The following is a 16740-nucleotide window of genomic DNA, read 5'->3' on the forward strand; positions in this document are numbered from 1 at the left end:
TTACATCAATGCCGAGACGTGTTGGGGAGTGTAATGATAATCGCGGTGGACAAACACATAATCAACAAATTTATAAGAAAAAATTTTTCGTCTCGTCTCGTTTTTCTCTTCAGATTTTAATCATTTACTCCTTGCTATATAGTCCGGGAGCCAGTAACAGATATACATGACCAAGTTCCTCTCAAACGGTAATTAGTAGAATGCATCAGGTAATAGTAATAAAAAGTCTCGTTAACGTCAGCTGCGACTCTGCTGGGGGGGGGGGGGAGCAGCGGCAGCCTCCCAAACACGAAGAAAAAAAAAATCAGTCATTTCCTCCCAACTGAAAATTTGTCAAATTGTAGCAAACCCAATATCTAGACGAAAAAATACAATCAGCTCACAGCTGGCTATAGCATGGTGGATTATACGTCAGCTGGTGCCTCAAACATGAAAAAAAACATGTTTCAATGACAGCTCTGACAGCGACTCTGATAACGAATCAGAGAGTGCCACACTCGCGAGAAAAGGACTTTCTCCACATGTTGCACAATAATATTTAGTTACTTCCACTTTCTGGTTCAGTATCAGAGTCGCTGTCAGAGCTGTCATTGAAAATGATTTTTTTTTAATGTTTGAGGCACCAGCTGACGTATAATCCACCATGCTACAGCCAGCTGATTGTATTTTTTCGTCTAGATATTGGGTTAGCTACAATTTGACAAATTTTCAGTTGGGAGGAAATGACTGAATGTATTTTTTTTTTCTTCGTGTTTGGGGGGCAGCTCTACCCCATCCAAGTCGTAGCTGACGTTCACGAGGCTTTTTATTACTATTATCTGATGCATCTCACCAAGTATCTCTCGAGAGGAAATAATCAACCAAATTTGCACCTGGCTCCCAGACTAATACTATCTATGTTTCACCAACAAAAATTTTTTTAATCTAAACAGCTCCTTCTGGGTGTTGAGGTTTCTTTGTCAGTTGTATATATCTCATCGTGAAGGATTTGGTACAATGTTGTCATAATTTCTCCTAATTATATTGAGTTACCTTCATGAAGTAGACTCTTTCAACCCTTTTTAATTTGAAGTAATGATTTATTGATGAGCGAGTCAACATCAACTGAGGATAAATTCAAACTTTCTAAAATTGTTGTTCCAATTGTAAATGTCGATTTGTATTTTAATTTCACAGGAAAAGTAAAAAAAAAATCTATGACTACCTGTCGTAATTATTTTCTCTGTGAATTCGTATTGAAAAAACTAGTTACTATCATTCAGCTTGGAATTCCTTGATAACAATTTTTGTGAAGTAGATATTCAAATTGAAACTTAGTAGATTCAGTAAATTTTCGAAATATAAGGCAATAATTTGAAAAATGCAAGAATGTCGAAACGTACGTCTATATTTATGTTTATTTAGTTATTCAATTTGTTGACCGTTTACTCATTTCATACAGTTATTGGATATTTTGAATTTGTTTTAGTTGGTTATTATTATTTTGTCATATTGAGACTTGTATTTCAAGACAAAAATTTTATATATTATAATGACACAAATACCCACATTAACAAATCCCCAATCTCCTTCGGGTGAATTATCAGAAGATCCGCTAGAGGGAGTCTCGATACATGTAAAATTTGTTTTCAAATCTTTCAATTTTAGAGTCATATAATTTTTATAGAATATGAAGTGAATGAGACATTTTATTATAATATTGATCGTAATAAATAGAAAGGTTTATATTGAAAACAAAATAAATTCAAATGTGAGCATTGGTAACACTGACTGTATAGCTTCTTTCGGCAAATAATTATTCGCATCGGGTTTAATTGTCATTCGTTCCTTGTCACTAGTGAGATATAGATAGGTGCCTTTTTTTCATTGAAACAGAAATGTTTAATTTGGGACATCTTCACACGGCTGTCCCTGACCCTGCAACAAGGGGAATGTTATTTGCCGTTGGTGTAGTTTCAGTTCTTTTCGTTGGCGAGGCAATTTGCGAATTAACAGACAGAATCTGGAAATATTTGTGGGAAGATGACGAGGAAGAAGACGGGGAAGAAGACGGGGAAGAAGACTAGGAAGAAGATAACATCATCATAAACTATCCACAGAAAGCAAAAAAACTACGATGCTTCGTTTAATGTGTATTCTTAATTGGAACTAAATGCATGTCCCATATATTGAAAGTCAAACGCTTTGTTATTGTTTTGAATTTTTTTCAATTAAAACGCTAGAAAGTAGCTCTTCTTTTCATATTGATTGAAGTGAATAGCTTTTTATAATTCTATTACTTTTATGTTATTGAAATTTATGTTATGAATTATCTCAATGAAATTTTTAATGCTAAATAAGTTGTAATAAGCATTAGTTGTATTGAAAATGATAATATAATGTAAATAATCAAATTTATACAATCAATTTATATTGTTGAGTTATCAAAACAGAAAAAAAAATCAATTTGTGAATTCCTATATTTTTTGACCTACAATTCCCGATTTCGAATTGTTTAAGAATTAAACATTTATGGAAAAATTTCCAACACAATAGGTAAGTACAAAATAACATTTCCTTAGAGTACGAGCCTATAATGTGATAAAATGAAAAAATATAAATCTAGGGTGAAGTGATGAAAAAGTTTGTGAATATTTCGGTTTCATTAAGAATTTAAGAACTTAATTAATCATATTCACGTAGAGTTGTCCCTGAAAAAGTGGCATTTCCATTATGAACATTTAGGTTTTATAATATTACCGAAATCCAAAAGTCAAAAGTTTAGTAGTCGTTGTTTATTGGTATCTTTATGTTTTCAGTACTTATATAACTTAGAGGAAACATCTTTTTCCTTGAAGTAATTTAGTATATTTCATCTATTGATAAACTTAACCAGTGCATTTAAATTTCAGAACGGAAACAATAATTTTTCTCCGATTGACAGCAAGTACAAATTTTGCAGACACATATGAATCAGCAAAGTATTACTTTTCCTGCTTAGGCAGCAAAGTAATGACTTTTACTGCCTAGCAGTAAAATGATTATTCTAAATGGGAATAAAACATTCGACCACTTCTGACAATCAATATTTTTTGACACCTCCCTCATTTATGGAGGAGTAAGTACTTCTAAGTCACTGTCCACAATATAAATATATCCGATATTTTTCCAAACAACTGTCATTTCATTTACTAAGTTGTCAAACTATAATAATCATTGCAGGGCCCACTCTAAAAGAGCGGCATATAATGAAGGGCGGCATTATCAACTCTTTCTGGGAAATCTGAATTACTGAAAGAACGAATTAAATAATTTTTTTTTCATCTAAACGAATTTCACTTATGATTTTTTCTATCAAATTTACTAATCTTAAACATCTTTGCATCGTGAATATCTGTAGCATCTATTTGAATTTAAAATAAATTTTCATTCGCATCATCAGGTTTTTTGATGGAAGAAATCAAAGAAAAAAATGTTCGAGTGTTATATGTAGTCAGAACTCAGCAGGAGGATTAGAATATAGTTGAGCACGTTCATTGTTTATTACATTCCACTCATCCTATCTCATCTGTTGGATTAAAATTTGAATCCATAAAAAATAATTACACTTAAAATACATTTTTTCTCTCCTCATATACTTTCTATAACAAAGTGTGGAGTTCTTCACATTTCCACACTAAATCTTTGAAAATAAATTCACCAAACCAATATCCACCCCAAACGCCCCCGCTCTTTTGCTTAGTACAAAAAAAATCCCAAACCTGAAAGGGCTCCGATTTGTATTTTTGTTAAGGGTTAAAAAACCCTGGACCCCGATTATCTTATATTAGTTTTTAGCATTCTGCAGAGTTAGAGCGGCAAAATTGGTATCTGCTAGGGCTGGGACTTTTTCGCCTTTTTGTATTCGAATATTCATTCATAAATTTATTCGATTATTCGAATAATTCATTCAAACAAATATTCATGCTTGATTATTCATGAGTAGTCATGAATATTCAACTATTCGTTGATTATTCAGTGATTATTCAATGATTATTCAGTGATTATTCAATGATTATTCAGTGATTATTCAATGATTATTCAGTGATTATTCAATGATTATTCAGTGATTATTCAATGATTATTCCGTGATTATTCAATGAATATTCAGTCAATATTTAGTGATTAAACTCATGTTTTAATGAACAAATAAAATCCGAGCGTTTTGAGGAGTGAATATACCCTTTGCGACGTGGTATAATCGTTTTGGTGTGATGTCACACACCGCCATTTTTGGTTCTCCTGTTAGTGTTCGGAATCCAAACAAATAAATTGTCATTCAAATTAGTACGGTCTCGTTGAAGGAATTGGCTTATTTTTATGAATAAGAGTATTTGAGATCTAGCAAAAAATATGCATAAATATTTAACAGATCTATTTAACGAACAGGTAATATTGAACAAAGTTTACTATAATCTAATGCATAAATGTAAAAACGTTCGTTATTCCTGGAAAAGTCGGGAGTATTCTGGTTTTACCGAAAAAATTGTCCTATTTTTATAATCAAATTGTCGTTTGGTAAATACAGAGTTTTTTTCATCACATGAGAACGTACAAAATACAATAGACGCAGTAAAACCTTCACAATCTACATAGACCCTTTACAGGTCTAGAGGTACAAAAAGAATGATCAAGCGGATTCTGAGAACATTAAATTCTTCAAGAATACACTTCGTGATCAATTATTCGGAATTTTCAAAAAAACTTTGTTTTCTGATTCAGTTTTGTTAGGGAAGGATGTTACATCATTCGATGTGTGTACATTTTAAGACCATAGATTCAAAAGAAAATAAAGATTCGTCGGTTCGCAATTCAGAATACATAAAACAATATTTGACCACTGAAATAGAGCAATATGTCTGGAAATAGCAATACATACGGAATAGGAAGGCAAGGTTACATTTTCGAATGTAGAATCTTATATTATTATTATTAGAACTCTTTTTTACTAAATTCATATGTTAGAATCTTATATTCCATTTTTATATTTTTTCATTGATGAAATCCAAATTTTATTAATTTTTCTTTGGCTGAATACCTTTTTGTACTACCTACTATTAAATGAATAATTTTAATTCAATTGTATCTATCAATTTCAATATTATGTAATTTCCAGTAATTTTAATATTAATAAAACGATTTGTCCGTGATGAATCACAAAACCTTGTTTTAATCATTCCTGAATAGTGATTCAAGTGATCATTCAAACTTTCATTCGTTACTTCATAAAAATCGAACAACTCACTGAATAGAAAACTATTCACTGATTATTCATGAATAGAAAAGTAGTCATTGATTATTCAACTATTCAGTGAATACTCGACTATTCACTGATTATTCATGAATAGAAAAGTAGTCATTGATTATTCAACTATTCAGTGAATACTCGACTATTCACTGCTTATTCATGAATAGAAAAGTAGTCATTGATTATTCAACTATTCAGTGAATATTCATGATTATTCGAATAATGCAAAATGCAATTATTCGAATAATTATTCAATGATTATTCGAATATTCAAATCATTCATTCATGATTCCCAGTCCTAGTATCTGCCTAGGGCAGCAGTTTGCCCTGATCAAGGGTCCAATGGACCAGTTTTCATTTTTTTTAAGGATCAATTCTGAAAATTTGAGTCAAATGAAACAAAAATGTGGAAGAATCATTGAAATATCTCTAGAAATGAAAAAGTTATGAGACTTTTAAGTTGCGCTTGGAAGAATAATTTCATAGTACTCTAGTGTGTGACGTCACGCCACTTACACGAGGCGACTGGTATTCGCAGAGTGCTTACGAATTCATTGGTGTACAATCCCTTGTTATTATTATTTTGTGTAAAATCGCGTTGTCTCAGGAAAGACACCTATTTAGATCGTTCCGAACCCTTACCGACAATATTGAAATATTTAAATTTACACACAAAAAACAACATACTACACCACTGACATTGCGAACTATCTTCCTCATGTTTTAAAAAATAAACAAGACGATATGAGGCCCGTCAATATCAAGTCCACTTAGATAGAATTGATTCATAACGGATTTTATACGGGCAGTAAACATTACTTTTTTCTCTTTTTACTCCTCACATTAATATGTTTTGCCATTGATAATGGATAGACTTCAACAACCAGTACTCAACTACAAACTGTTTATGAAACGCTTTTTAAATGAATCATCGTTATAAGTTGAACCATGATGAAGCAATCTCAAAAGTAGATACTTACTTGAAAAGTTTAACTCCTTTTATTTCAGAACATAAGATGGATTTGAAGGAAAAAACTCTATCACTGTGAATATATCTATTTTAGGCAAATTGTCTCTTTGTCCTTTCACGAAGCCTTCTTCCATTATGGTGACATAAAAACAAAACTCGAGTTAAAACTACACTGTACAACTACAAACGGCGCGAGAGCCTTGGCGCGGCTAAGTATTTAAAAGTAATTTATGGTGTAGCGATCACAGGCAAGTGGCGTGACGTCACAGACGAGTCGGAGACCAAAGACGTTCCGCGCAAAAATACGTAAATTCAAATAATCTATTTCTCAGTCATTTATTGATGGATTTTTAAGAATTTTTCACTGATTTATCAGTTTTGCTCTATATTTTAATTCTATCGTGTCAAATATAGTATTATCAATATCACTAAACTAGTCCATTGTCACATGAATAAACCAGCAATAAAAATGTCCTGACTTCTGAGTTCATGTTTTTCCAATTATTCTAAAAATCCGTGAGAGGGAGTCTCGACAAAGGAAAAATTTGTTTTCAGACCTTTTAACCTTAGCGTCATACAATTACTGCGGAATATGAATAGAATAAAAATATTCATTATAATCATGATAATATTAAATAAAAAGATTCACATTTTGAAATAAATAAATAAATTCAAATTAGAGCATTGGTAGCACTGAGTGAATATCGGACTTCTTTCGGCAAATGATTATCTTCATGGCTTCAATTCTCATTCGTCCTTTGTCACTAGTAAAATATAGTTAGGTGCCTATTTAAGATCAAACTGAAAATGGGTGATAATGAAGCTGCTGATCTAGCGGCTGCCATTGCAGCAACAAAGGCTGGAATGTATTTTGCCGTAGGTGCAATTTCAGCTGTTTTCGTGAGTGATGTACTTTTCAATATATGTTTCCGAATCAGGAGATCCTATAGGAGATTTAAGGAAAGAAGAGAGAGATAACATAAAATATACACAGGAATCAAAAAGTTACGTCAATGCTACGTTTAATATAAGTATTTTCAATTTGAACTGAATCCCTATCTTGGAACTCAAACGACTTGTTATTGTTTTTAATGTTTTTCACTTAATACGGAAGAAAACAGTTTTTCTTTCCTTATTAAATGAAGTGAATACTTTTTTATAATATTATTTGTTTTAATCTATGTTGTATATAATCTCTATGAAATTTTCAATTCTACATAATTATTCTGTACAATGGATTTTGTGTATTGAGAATGATAATACAATATAAATGTTTATCAACACGAAATAATCAAATTATAGTTTCTTGAACTCAATATACATTTTAATTCAAATAATGAAATGAACAAAAAAAATTATTTGTAGTTTTTGATACCTTTCAGACCTTTCATCCCCAATTTCACATTAATAATATTAATATTACTGATATTAATGAAAGTTATTCAAAAATTTCCTACACAATTGATTCAAATATAATATTTTTCTGGAGTAACTACGGGAAAGTTATCGAATGCCTATAAAGTGATAAAATGAAACAATTAAAATCCTAAGGTTAAGTGAAAGAAAGGCTAGTAAACATTTCAGTTTCTTCATGAAAAATATTCATGTAGACTAGTCCCCGTGTATAAAAGGAAATTAATGATGGAAATTCAGGTTGTATTGCTGTGGATAATATTACCATAATTCAGGTGTTTTTAATTTTGATATTACCTACTGTCAGAGGTTTTGCTGTTATTTTTCACAGGTTTCTTTATATTTTCCAATAATCAAACTGAAATTTTGCAAAATTTATCACTATAATTATTCAATCTATGGAATATATACAGTTTTCTTTGAGACAATTTAGTGTATTTTGTCCATTGATGAAATTAACTGGAGCATTTATTATCCAAACCACCAATCAAAAACTGACAAAATGTTTCTTATTATATCACAGAAATATATCTTAAATTGTATTGAAAAAAATATACAATAAGATCCCATACATGGTTCAGTATTGGTAACTCAATAGAAATCATTTTTGTGTCAAAAATTATATCTTGTTTAGTTAACTAACTTTGCGCCCCTACAATTTGGCGCCTCAGCAAAATGTCCGATATGCCGGTCGTGGCGGCGGCCCTGTCCTCAAAGTCCTCACTGTTTTTTTCTTTTGTTTCATATATACACATTTCACTTGATATGAATTTTGGATCCAGATAAATTTTGAATCCAGATCTACAATTCCAGACACTTCATTATTGATTCATTTCTGAAATTTTGCAGGAAGCGGATTCATCTTCAATGAGTCGAACTTTATCGTTATTCCCGGCTCAAAATCCATAAATAATTATTATCAACAAAAATATAAAGCAATATGTCAAGGTAATAACCATTAAAAAATTTAAACCTATGTGCCAATAGGAAGAACTCGAAGAATTATCAATATCCAATATCATGCATGTAAATGACTTCATGAATATTATATCAATGTATTCTGAATTAATTTTAGAAAAATCCGATAGAGGGAGTCTTGAAAAATTTTGAATTTGACGCCAAAAAGGTTCCTCAGGAATTAGACTGAAAAAATAATTTTTTTATATATTTCTTATATTCAATGGAATATCATAGCATTGTCTCGATTTCCAATAAAAATTTAAATGGAAGTAAGAACTCAAATTCGAAGATTGGTAGCACTGACAAACTTGTTTCGCCGTATAATTCTTGCAACGTCTTCAATTGTCACTCGTCCTTTGTCTTCCATTAGTATAATATTGATTCATATTTTTGTTGGAAATAAAAATGGCCTATGGTCATCAAACAATGCCTATCCCGCAACCTATGCAACCGGGACAAGGACTTTTCATCGCTGCATGTATATTTTCAATTGTATTCGTTAGCGAAATGTTTGAAGCCTTCGGTGGCCAAATCAGGAGAGGCTGGAGGAGAATATGGCGAAGAAGAGATTAACGCATTATCATGAAGTATTTACAGGAAGAAAAAAAAATCAATGCTAATTTTAGTATGTGTATTTTTCATTTGAACTAACTGTATGTTTCATTTTGAATTCATTTGTTATTTGTTCTTATTGTTATTCATTTAATAAGCAAGAAAATGTTTTTCTTTTCATATTGAATGAAATAAATACCCTTTCATAATATTTTTACGTTTAATTTATCCAAATGAAATTCTATATTCGATTCATATCGAATTGAATTTGGGAGATTACTAAATAGAAGATGGAATGACAAGAAATGAAAATACATCACAAATATTTCTTACAAAAATATCCTGAGTATGATTTTCCACAATAGGTGATTATTTAATTTCATATTGAATTTATAAAAATTTATTTTCTCGATATAAAAGAAAGATATATGGAGTGTATGAAGTGACATATTAAGGAAATGAAAAACTGGAGGAAGCGATAATGAAGGTTTGTAAACATTTCAGTTTTTTTTTTATAAATTGGCCATACTCGGGTATGTAGGTAAAGTGAGTTGCAGTGATTTTGTTTCATAAGTTTAGATTGTCAAGTATTACCAAAATAAATATTTCAGTGAAAAAGAGTATTCTTCATCATAATAATCTATTTTATGTCATTAACATTCATCGGAAAGCATTGTGTCTCGATATGCATATTTGGTAGATATACATGGTGGCCAAGAGATTGACGTCAAAAAAGAAAAAACAGGTCCCTCGTATAATGGGCTATTCGAATCACCCCCAGGTATGTTATGCGGTTTTTCACGGTTTTTGAGTTATGCATTTTTTTATGAATTTTGAGAATTTTCGACTTAACCATCTTAAAAAAGATATGAAAAAAAATTCAGAACTTTTCTGTGAATTTTTTTTGTAACTAAATCTCCATGAATTGTTCTTTTATACATAAAATCACCAGCTTCGTAACTTCGATAAAAATTATGGAAATGTTGGTCTCCAGTGAAAAAGTTACGTGAATTGGATTATGATCTAAATTTTCGAATAAAAATTAAAAATGTAGAAAGACTAATTTATGGTTTCTTAGTATGCATAAAAACTGCGCTCAACAGTCAGCTTTTAGAATCATTGATAAAAAATGGTACTTAACAGTCTACTTTTGCTAGAATTAGCCTTCAAAGTCAGCAAGGTAGAAAAAATCAAAGAACTAGACATTTACTCAGAAATTATTTTTTGCCATTTTAAGATTTTTCTGATCAAGTTATGATAGAAAATGCTGAAAATTAATGGAAATTAGCTTCGGATGTTGGTCAAGAAAAGTTTTAGAAAAAAAAAAGGTAGGGCAATAAATCAAACAATTTGTTAATTTTGATTGATGAAGTGTGTTTTTTTAGGCAGTATTGTAAATCCCAATGCTGCTAATTTTAAAATAATTTTGTTATTTTGTTTTATTTTATTATACATAATTAATCTTAATGTTTGTTAATATTAGCCCCTGAAGATGTGCTCTTGGGTATTCGTCTTCTTCCAGGACTTTATATTGTGTTTGTATAGATCTAGAATTTATAATGAAGGTAATGTATATAAAACAAAAAGAAACCCAAATATTGGGCGGAACATCAGGTGAACAAAAATAAAAAACAACAAAGGCTTCTAAATTTGTCCTTGTACGCACCAATATACCAATTATGTTTGAGTGAAAGAGCAGGGGTGTATTGCTTCATCACTATCTGAACTCCACCCTGTGATTGATTTTTTTAATGTTTTTTTTGGAATTGTAATATTTTTTATCTTCAATATAGGTATTATTATTATTATTATGTGGGGACACGAAACAATTCCACTTAATATTATGTAGATATTACATGTATTGAAACAAAATTCATTGAATCATCCATTCAATTTTACTTTTATATTTACTAGACATGCATCGAATGTGAATGACAATTTTTGATTGATTTAATTCAAGCGTTCATGATAATAACGAAAATTTAATCAATTCAATGTGAAAATACTATAGCCCGAACATGAACAAAAAAACAAAAATGTTTCAAATTATATCAACTCACGGAAGATTTTCCAAAGAAGCAAACAAAAAAAAACACGAAAAAGCTTCCTCCAATACAATTTCAATCAAGCTCTTACCAAAGCACCGATTATTCTTAAACTTGTCCCTACGTTGTATTGTGTGGACTCTTTATTATAATTGTCCTATAATTAGATCACAGAGAGAACAATATAAATTTGTATGGTTTTTACATTTCAAATTAACTAAAGTTATAGTCACTACTGGTACCAAAGGAGTCAGTTCCCTCTTTCATTTGCAAACACTAGAAAAGCGAAAAATTGAGAAGAATTGAGGAAGACCTGAATGAGTCTATCCGCCATCGAGCACAGGAATTGGATCTGTGTTCATCCACTTTATGGAAGATTTTGCGGAAGGATCTTGGTTTGCGTGCTCACAAAATCCAACTCGTGCAAGAATTAAAGCCAAACGATTATTAAGTAAGGCGTAGATTCGTCGAATGGGACCAATTTGAGATTGCCGTTGTTCCCGATTTTCATAAGCAAATTTTGTTTAGCGATCAAGCGCACTTCTGGTTGAATGGCTACGTCAACAAACAAAACTGCCACACGCGCACGAATCGATCGCAGGTTTGCAAGAAAAGTTTCTTGGCCAGATATTTAGATTATTTCAAACTCAAAGATAGAATTTCGATCCCGCCGAAATATGGGAATTGGTCATGGAAAATTTCATGAAATGGATATTGCGCTGCAACCGTAGCTATTTGGCTTTTATCGTTTTCTATCGTTACTGACATACGTTCCTCTTCTCAATATAATAAACATACATTGATTTCTAACGGATTTTTTTTTCGAGGTATATAACTTTAAGTTGGCATTATTGTTCAAGATGGCGACCGATTTAACAGCTGTCAAGTGATTTATACTCAGTTTGGTTTGGCAATTCATCATGAATAGACTCACGCCTGAACAACGCTTGAAAATAGTGCAATTTTATTTCGAAAATAATGGTTCTGTGCGGAATACGTATCGCGCACTACGTCCATTTCATTTTGTTTAGCGATGAAGCGCACTTCTGGTTGAATGGCTACGTCAACAAACAAAACTGCCGCATTTGGAGTGAAGCTAATCCTCAAGTGTATGTCGAAACATCGTTACATCCAGAAAAACTGACTGTTTGGTGCGCTTTATGGGCTGGTGGAATCATTGGGCTATACCTCTTCAAAAACGATGATGACCAGAATTATACAGTCAATGGTGATCGGTATAGAGCCATGAATACTAACTTTTTCATTCCTGAATTGAACAACCATGATGTCCAGGAGCTGTGGTTCCTACAAGACGGCGCAACATGACACACAGTTCGTGCCACAATCGATTTATTGAGAGACACGTTTGGTGACCGCCTAATTTCACATTTTGGACCTGTGAATTGGCCTCCAAGATCTTGTGATTTAACACCGCTAGACTACTTTCTGTGGAGCTATGTAAAGTCATTGGTCTATGCGGATAAGCCACAAACCCTTGACCATTTGGAAGACAACATTCGCCGTGTTATTGCCGATATACGGTCACAAATGTTGGAAAAAGTCATCGAAAATTGGACGTCCAGATTGGACTACATCCGAGTCAGCCGTGGCGGTCATATGCCAGAAATCATATTTAAAATGTAATGCCACAAGATTATCTTGCAGATAAATAAAATTCATGTCAATCGAATAATCCATCGTTGTTTTATTGCAATTTAAAGTGCTATAGCTCTGAAAAAAAAACACCCTTTAGTTACTAGAAACAGACAGTCGCTTGCCTCTTCGAGTTGCAGACCGAAAATCAGTAAAAACTCCCTCATTTCAAGAATATGTGACTCATTTAATAAATATTGTATTCATTTCGACCCGTTTTTCGACTTTTTTTATTCTCATTGAAAAAAGGTGAGGAAAATTTCAGAATAATAGTAATTTTTTTTTTCTTCGATAATTACCTATTGTTGATATAATATGAGCCCAGCTTCTGCATGATTTGTAGAACTCAAATATCTCGGAAACTGTTGATTTTCGGTTATCAATAAATATGGCTCAATCAACAGCAAATGAGTCATACTCCTTCGAAGGTTCACATCTGATTTGGAAACACCCTGTACATTGATTTTCATTTGCAAAATTTTCATTTCGTTTTCACATAATTAAACAAATTTTTATTAGTCACGAGAGTAGCCGTAAGAGGGAGCACTGAAATATCAAGAATTTTTCTTCGAATTTTTTTTTCTTGCAATAAGGCACTATTATTATTATTAAAATTAGACGTCCTCCTAAGTCAAATAGAATGTGCCGTATATAACTAAATCATCTGTCATTCAATGATCTTCAGTCGTTAAAAAGTAATGCAAAAAGTAGATAAATAAGAATCACTCAACTATTATAAAAACAGCTGAAATGTTGTGCAACTTTGTTGAATATAGATCTGAGAATAATTTCAATGTTATATTCAGTTAGTATTGCGATAGTTTTATTTTCGATAATTATTATAGGCATCTGAGATTAAAAATGCAGCGCCAAGGTGAGCAAACGTAAAACTATAAATGTTGACATTGGAGTGTTTTGTTGTATAAGTTGTGTGTGTATTTGCCTTATTAAAATTCGATTTCACAATAAATATAAAAACTTTTCAGACTTCTATACTGAACAAGTGTGTTACTGTGTATATTTTATTTTTAGGTAAAGGCGGTAGATATCATCATTTGTTTCAGTTCAGTCTTGTGATATTGAAAGTTATGCAAGGATGGAAGACTTCGAAAAATGATGAATTACAATCGTGTGCATATAATATGTGAACGGTTCAATCAACATTATTATAGTACAGGATTCTAATTGTACCTTTTTTAGGTCCAAATGGCAAGACTGAGTAGAAAACTTGGGGTATCTTAAAGGTACAAACACTTCTAGAAGTGTTTATGAAGGTGAAGAAGTTTTAAATGCTGGTCACATAATAAAAATGTTACATGTTATTTGCATGACTTATAAACTTTAGTTGAAAGGTTTTTTTACTTATCTGAATTGATCATTTCACATTACCCTTCAATTATACAGTCCCAACAAAATATTACAAATGCTAATGTATTGAATATTTTTAGGAATACTACAGAAAGTCGCATATCCATTTTCATTTATTTATTAAGAGATAACTCAATTTACATGAAATGTTTCTGAAAATGAATTTGAATAACTAGGTTACTTAAAACTACTCATATCAATACCTATTTATCGAATTAAATTATTGCTTGACTAATGAATCATCAAAAAATAATGAGAATTCAATTGAAAATATTTAACTTATGAAATGTATTCATTTTGAAAATATATTCGGCAAATTATACGACTATTTTAAAATAATTAAAATGTGATAGAGAAGTATCATCAGTGTGCCATGAAAAAGAATATATAGAATTTCAGAATGCATGTCCAAATATTTCTGAGGAATTTTTCCAATATTATGTAAAGGTACCTTAGATTTGAAGACAATGTATCTTTGGCACAATTCTTGTGAAATGCCAAATAAAACAGATAATGTCACATATGAAAGATCACATTTCAATTTTGTTAAAACTAAAACAATACACTGCTTGATTGTTGAACGATCTGATCTTTGATCACTGTAAATAGATTGTACTGCTTCTACTATTGTATCTTATAGTTTCATATTATTGAGACCAGTAAAACTGTTCAGAGCACTATCTGTTGTTATCAGATCACACAAAGAAGATACTTCAGGAGTATTCACTTGCACTTCGAAATCCTTGAATGTTTTAGGCCCATTATAATCAGGCTGACCCCGAAGAAGCTGTAATAGACCTTGTGCAGCTTCGATTTCATCTTGGGAAGTAGATTGTAGAGCAGGTTCGATTTCCTCACAAGAGCATTCTTCAGCAATAAGTTTTTCTTTGTTGATATTTCTTTGATTCAATCTTTCGGATCTACTACTAGAACATTCAGGTTCTTCCTTTGTGGTAGTTGATCCAACAGGAAGATTTCTGGAAGGCACAGCAGTCTTTTTCAAACATTCTTTCTGTGTAAAACTGGAATCTGTAAACGACTATTAATATTGTTATTATCCCCATAAATATAATCTGAAATTTCATGTGCTATCAGTGCTTACCTCGATAAAAATAATCATCATCGATAAAATGCAGGGAACATACTTTCATATTTCTTGTCACTGGTTTATCGATTTTGAATTTCAGTTGCCAAGCTTTTTGTCGATCCATCAGCACTTTACTCCCCAATTTCCCTTCCATCCAAACACGATATTTATTACCAGTTTGAGGGAAAGCATGGAACTTGATATATGACCTTTTTTTTCCCAGGAAGAACACTGAGGAACTGAACAATAGCGATTCGAACGACTCATAACTATTGAAATGATTCAAAAAATATATAAATATTTGTAGTATATCACACAAAAACAAAGCTGAATGCTAGAACCTCAGAGGAATGACTACCTCTGAGGCAAACCATATCAACATTTCTAGTTAGTCTGATTGTCACCGGGTAGCGTAGCGCTTATCTTGATTAGCCTATTATAACATAATAATGACCGCCAATCCGAAGGATGGCAACACTGACTGACCATCAACATTTTTTTCGCAGAATGATTTCAAGAGATTACTCGAAGTGTCACTCGTTCTTAGGTATCTTACTGGTAAAGGAATATATTCCAATAAATCAAAATGATTAACATGCAAACTACTGGACCCATTGCGGAGGCCCATTATACGGCGTTGACGTTTTTTGCAATTTGTTGTGGTGCTTACTTCACTGGTATATTTACTTCCATACGTAATGGTATCAGAAGATGCTGGAACTTTTTTTGTGGACATGATGAGTACGAAGCTGTTCCAGTATAATAAAAAGTTGGCATCATCAAGAAGCAAACAAAATTTCGATGCTTAATTAGTATGTGTTTTATATTTGCAATATATGTTCGATTTGTATTCGTTTCATACAATTAAGATGTGTCCTTTGTTATCATTGTGTTAATTTATTGAATGAATCCTATGGAGAAATAGTTGTTCATTACATATTGAATGAAATAAATAGCTATTTATTGTGTTTTCCTTTTTTTATCCTATGTCAAATTTTATTCATTTTTTTTACAAAAACATATTTAAGATAATGTGGAAAAAAATAGTCATTAATCAATACATAGTTAGTCATATGAAGGAACTTAGGTCGGAAGAAATGAATGTGAATATAACAAATATAAAACGAATTTCGATCATAACAGTAAATAACGCAGTAAAATCATAATCATTTTCAAAATATAAAATTCCAGTTTTCTTTCAAACGCAGTAGTCTGCGGTTTTTTTTAATACTGTATTCAATATGCTTACTTTGCTTTTTCAGTGTTATCTTATATACTTTATATTTTCTGAATGATTAGGGTGTTAATGTCAGTAGGGGTCCCTACACAGGCGAAATTTTACCTAATTAATAGAAAAACGACGAATGTCTTTAAATAAGAAATGATTTGTGTTTTAATGCGGTTCGTATATTGAATAATAATATCA

The 16740-nt window shown here is 31.5% G+C and overlaps 1 long non-coding RNA gene across 1 annotated transcript; it reads left to right on the plus strand.

The window, feature by feature from the left end:
- The first annotated feature begins 8780 nt into the window (after positions 1-8780).
- Positions 8781-16282, plus strand: LOC123678514. Its single transcript, XR_006747265.1, has 2 exons — positions 8781-9942; positions 15821-16282. It is a non-coding gene; the product is annotated as an uncharacterized LOC123678514 (long non-coding RNA).
- The last annotated feature ends 458 nt before the right edge of the window (positions 16283-16740 follow it).

Source organism: Harmonia axyridis, chromosome 4 (genome assembly GCF_914767665.1).
Source record: "Harmonia axyridis chromosome 4, icHarAxyr1.1, whole genome shotgun sequence".
Classification (NCBI taxonomy): Eukaryota; Metazoa; Arthropoda; class Insecta; order Coleoptera; family Coccinellidae; genus Harmonia; species Harmonia axyridis.